The sequence below is a fragment of the Hemiscyllium ocellatum genome, chromosome 1 (assembly GCF_020745735.1).
Source record: "Hemiscyllium ocellatum isolate sHemOce1 chromosome 1, sHemOce1.pat.X.cur, whole genome shotgun sequence".
Taxonomy (NCBI): domain Eukaryota; kingdom Metazoa; phylum Chordata; class Chondrichthyes; order Orectolobiformes; family Hemiscylliidae; genus Hemiscyllium; species Hemiscyllium ocellatum.
Window position 1 is genome coordinate 9,778,711 of NC_083401.1, and position 6,239 is coordinate 9,784,949.

A 6,239-nucleotide genomic window follows, 5' to 3' on the forward strand; every position below is an offset into this window, starting at 1 on the left:
CTCCCTCACCCTCCTTCCAAACTCCCTCACCCTCCTCCAAGTCTCCCTCACCCTCCTCCCAGTCTCCCTCACCCTCCTCCCAAGCTCCCTAACCCTCCTCCAAGTCTCCCTCACCCTCAACCCAGACTCCCTCACCCCCCTCCCAGTCTCCCTCACATTCCTCCCAGAGTCCCTCACCCTCCTCCAAGTCTCCCTTACCCTCAACCCAAACTCCCTCACCCCCCTCCCAGTCTCCATCACATTCCTCCCAGTGTCCCTCACCCTCCTCTTAGTCACCCTCACCCTCCTCCCAAACGCCCTCACCTTCCTCCCAAACTCCCTCACTCTGCTCCCAAACTCCCTCACCCTCCCCCCAGTCTCCCTCACATTCCTCCCAGTGTCCCTCACCCTCCTCTTAGTCACCCTCACCCTCCTCCCAAACTCCCTCACCCTCCCCCCAAACTCCCTCACCCTCCTCCCAAACTCCCTCACCTTCCTCCCAAACTCTCTCACCATCCTTCCAGTCTCCCTCACCCTGCTCCCAAACTCCCTCACCCTCCTCCCTGTCCCCCTCACATTCCTCCCAGTCTCCCTCACCCTCCTCCCAGTCTCCCTCACCCTCCTCCCAGTCTCCCTCACTCTCTCCCCACTGTCCTATCCAGGTAATCGGTTGATTTGTAGCTGTATAGCTGACCGATGTTCTCAATTGAAGCAGCCTCCACCACACTCTCTGATCCTAATGTCTCTTGCTGCATAAATCCCGTTCGTTTGCTCTGACGGTAATCCCAATGCCAGCCTCTGCTGATTGGTTCTCCGTCCTTCCAACCCGTCACATTCGGGCGGCACGGTGGCACAGTGGTTAGCACTGCTGCCTCACAGCGCCTGTAGACCCGGGTTCAATTCCCGACTCAGGCGACTGACTGTGTGGAGTTTGCACGTTCTCCCCGTGTCTGCGTGGGTTTCCTCCGGGTGCTCCGGTTTCCTCCCACAGTCACAAAGATGTGCGGGTCAGGTGAATTGGCCATGCTAAATTGCCCATAGTGTTAGGTAAGGGGTAATGTAGGGGTATGGGTGGGTTACGCTTCGGCGGGTCGGTGTGGACTTGTTGGGCCGAAGGGCCTGTTTCCACACTGTAAGTCTAATCTAATCTAATCTAATCTAAATAACCCCCTCCTTCCCCAGCCCAGGCCCCAGCTCGTATTGAACATCGAGTCTCCCACCATCTCCATGAAAACAGACCCATCTTGTTGAATCTTCCCTCAATAATAACTGCCGGTCTGGAGTCACCTACAGGCCATATCAGATGCTGAGCACAGATTCCCTTTGGGAACTAATTGGGTTTTGTAACAATTCGGTATGTTCCAAGATCATCCTGACCATTCTGAATTTATTAATGAAATTATATTATATTCCCCCTGCTCGGATTTGAACACAGGCTACGGTTTCTGGTCTGGTCCAGTAACATACCCTCTGTGCTCTGTACCTCACTGACTGAAATGTTGGAGTGTCGAAGGATAAAGGTTGATCTCATTGAAACATACCGTCTCCTTCAGGGGCGTGACAGGCTCAATGCTGAGAGGATGTTTCCCCTTGTGGGAGAGAGCCTGGGAGCAGAGGACATAGACTCAGGTCAAAGGGCTACCAACTTAAGGCTGAGATGAGGAGAAATTTCTTCTCTCAGTAGGTTATGAGTCTTTGAAACTCTTTGCCACCAAGAGAGCTGTGGGAGCAGAGTCCTCGTGTATATTTAAGGCTGAGAGAGATTCTCGAGCGGTCAGGAAATCAAGCGTTACAGGAGGGAGTGTCAGATCAGCCATGATTCTATTGAACGGTGAAGCAGGCTTGAAGGGCTGAGTGGCCTCCCCCTGTTGCTGTTTGTTACGGTGCTATAGTCATCATGCCTGAACAACAGTGTGACAAACTCAGGCAAAAATTGAGCTGGACATAAGGACACTGGCCTGAGTGAACATGACCCTGAAGTTATTGTGTTGAACCAGAACCCTGTCTGATTCAGTCTCACCCTTTAGGAAAGGAAATCTGCTGTCTCCGGGACACTCCACGACCATAGCAATACAGCCAACTTTGGGTTGGCAATGGTGGCTCAGTGGTTAGCACCGCTACCTCACAGCACCAGGGTCCCAGGTTCGACTCCAGCCTCGGGTGACTGTCTGTGTGGAGTTTGCACATTCTCCCCATGTCTGTGTGGGTTTGCTCCCACAGTCCAAAGATGTGCAATCCAGGTGGATTGGCCATGCTAAATTGCCCCTGTTTGCAAGCTGTTGGGAAATATGGGGATAGGGTGGGTCAGTGCAGATTGATGGGGTGAATAACCTCTACTTGCACCAAAGGGATTCTTAAACTTTATGGACAATTAAACAGAGAGAGAGTTCTTTGCCGTAGTTTAAAACACACTTTGTTTTAAAACAGAAGTACTCAGACAATGTTGGTTTTAATTGACTTGTTTCAGTTAAAGTCTTAAGAATTAAATCTTGATGTGTGATATTTTCAGACAGTCACTGGGATTCAGGTAGTGTTTGGTCCCCAGATGGACCGTAAGATGTGAAATCGGGTGAAGGACAGAAAGCGGTAGCTTTTAAAACCAATGGAATGTCTAGCATGGGGTTAGGGTGGGGATTGCTGAGTTTCTCCAGCTGTGTTCATAACCTGGGGATGGTTTTTACGGGGCACAGTGAGGACTGCAGCTGCTGGAGGTCAGAGTCAAAGAGGGTGGTGCTGGAAAAGCACAGCAGGTCAGGGCAGCACCCGCGGAGCAGGAGAGGGTTTTCTGGGGTATGTCTTGCTCCAGTGCCAGCTTGGCTATGATCCATGACCCCTCACCCTGTAGATAGTTAACACTGGCAGCACTGTTTCAGCTGGGTCATTTAACCTGAGGTCAATGGGATGGGACAGGGGGATACTACTGAGACCTCAGGCAAACCAATCACACCAAGAGTCTCAGAACGGGTCCAAACAATCCATGTTCAAGGGAGATGCTTGAAAACCACTCTTTGATCAGCAGCAGTGACATTTTGGTGTTTAGGGATTGTTGTTCGTTTCAATTCCATTGACTGACTGGAAAGATCACATCTGAAAATGTGTTGCTGGTTAAAGCGCAGCAGGCCAGGCAGCATCCAAGGAACAGGAAATTCGACGTTTCGGGCATAAGCCCTTCATCAGGAATGAGGAGAGTGTGCCAGGCAGGCTAAGATAAAAGGTAGGGAGGAGGGACTTGGGGGAGGGGCGATGGAGATGTGATAGGTGGAAGGAGGTCAAGGTGAGGGTGATAGGCCGGAGTGGGGTGGGGGCGGAGAGGTCAGGAAGAGGATTGCAGGTTAGGAGGGCGGTGCTGAGTTCGAGGGAACCGACTGAGACAAGGTGGGGGGAGGGGAAATGAGGAAACTGGAGAAATCTGAGTTCATTCCGGAGGGAGGTCTGATGCTGGAGGCTTCGGATTTGTTGTAGGTACAGGTTGTCCTGGTTGGGTCCAAATTTTGTTGGTCTGAACGTGGTCCGGAGTCCGTGTGGGATCAGTCGGTTCCGTAGGCAGGTGCTGAGGAAGGAGATGTGGCTGTGATAGCGAGTCTGTTTGAGAACGTGGCTGAAGAGCTTCTGTGCAGAGGAGATGACCTGGGGGGTGTAGTGAGAGAGAGACTCACTGAAATCCTTGTAGAGGGAGGAAGAGAGCTTCTTCAAGGAAGGCATCCTTGTAAGAGGATTCGCAGTAGGTTTCCTTGGAAAGATCACATGTCAAGATTTAAATCTTAAGACTTTTACTGTAACAAATCAATTCACAACAGCATTGCTGAAACACTCTTCTAAATTGGGTCATTTCTGATGCAGTCGGGTTGTGTTGAGGTTAAAAGGTCACACAACACCAGGTTATAGTCCAACAGGTTTAATTAGACTCAGAAATGGATTCAGGAGATTCCTTCAATATTGTCAAAAATGACCAAGTCTCCATTAAATGTAAAGCCACAACTCACAAGGATGGCATTAACCTCCTTGATACCACAGTGCTAAATGGTACAGCACTCACACCAGCTCAGATACCTGCCCATAACACTCACACCAGCTCAGATACCTGCCCATAACACTCACACCAGCTCAGATACCTCACCATTACACTCACACCAGCTCAGATACCCGCCCATTACACCCACACCAGCTCAGATACCTGCCCATAACACTCACACCAGCTCAGATACCTCACCATTACACTCACACCAGCTCAGATACCTGCCCATTACACTCACACCAGCTCAGATACCTGCCCATAACACTCACACCAGCTCAGATACCTCACCATTACACTCACACCAGCTCAGATATCCGCCCATTACACCCACACCAGCTCAGATACCCGCCCATTACACTCACACCAGCTCAGATACCCGCCCATTACACCCACACCAGCTCAGATACCTGCCCATTACACCCACACCAGCTCAGATACCCGCCCATTACACCCACACCAGCTCAGATACCTGCCCATTACACCCACACCAGCTCAGATACCTGCCCATTACACTCACACCAGCTCAGATACCTGCCCATTACACCCACACCAGCTCAGATACCCCCCATTACACCCACACCAGCTCAGATACCTCACCATTACACCCACACCAGCTCAGATACCCGCCCATTACACCCACACCAGCTCAGATACCCGCCCATTACACCCACACCAGCTCAGATACCTCACCATTACACCCACACCAGCTCAGATAACTGCCCATTACACCCACACCAGCTCAGATACCCCCCATTACACCCACACCAGCTCAGATACCTGCCCATTACACCCACACCAGCTCAGATACCTCACCATTACACCCACACCAGCTCAGATACCCCCCATTACACCCACACCAGCTCAGATACCCCCCATTACACCCACACCAGCTCAGATACCTCACCATTACACCCACACCAGCTCAGATACCCCCCATTACACCCACACCAGCTCAGATACCCCCCATTACACCCACACCAGCTCAGATACCTCACCATTACACCCACACCAGCTCAGATACCCCCCATTACACCCACACCAGCTCAGATACCCGCCCATTACACCCACACCAGCTCAGATACCCGCCCATTACACTCACACCAGCTCAGATACCTGCCCATTACACTCACACCAGCTCAGATACCTGCCCATTACACCCACACCAGCTCAGATACCCCCCATTACACCCACACCAGCTCAGATACCTGCCCATTACACCCACACCAGCTCAGATACCCGCCCATTACACTCACAACAGCTCAGATACCCCCCATTACACCCACACCAGCTCAGATACCCCCCATTACACTCACACCAGCTCAGATACCTGCCCATTACACCCACACCAGCTCAGATACCCGCCCATTACACTCACAACAGCTCAGATACCCCCCATTACACCCACACCAGCTCAGATACCCGCCCATTACACTCACACCAGCTCAGATACCTGCCCATTACACCCACACCAGCTCAGATACCTCACCATTACACCCACACCAGCTCAGATACCTGCCCATTACACCCACACCAGCTCAGATACCTCACCATTACACCCACACCAGCTGAGATACCCCTCATTACACCCACACCAGCTCAGATACCTGCCCATTACACCCACACCAGCTCAGATACCTCACCATTACACCCACACCAGCTCAGATACCCCCCATTACACCCACACCAGCTCAGATACCCGCCCATTACACCCATACCAGCTCAGATACCCGCCTATTACACCCACACCAGCTCAGATACCTGCCCATTACACCCACACCAGCTCAGATACCCCCCATTACACCCACACCAGCTGAGATACCCCCCATTACACCCACACCAGCTCAGATACCTGCCCATTACACCCACACCAGCTCAGATACCTGCCCATTACACCCACACCAGCTCAGATACCCCCCATTACACCCACACCAGCTGAGATACCCCCCATTACACCCACACCAGCTCAGATACCTGCCCATTACACCCACACCAGCTCAGATACCTCACCATTACACCCACACCAGCTCAGATACCCCCCATTACACCCATACCAGCTCAGATACCCGCCTATTACACCCACACCAGCTCAGATACCTCACCATTACACCCACACCAGCTCAGATACCTGCCCATTACACCCACACCAGCTCAGATACCTCACCATTACACCCACACCAGCTCAGATACCTGCCCATTACACCCACACCAGCTCAGATACCCCCCATTACACCCACACCAGCTCAGA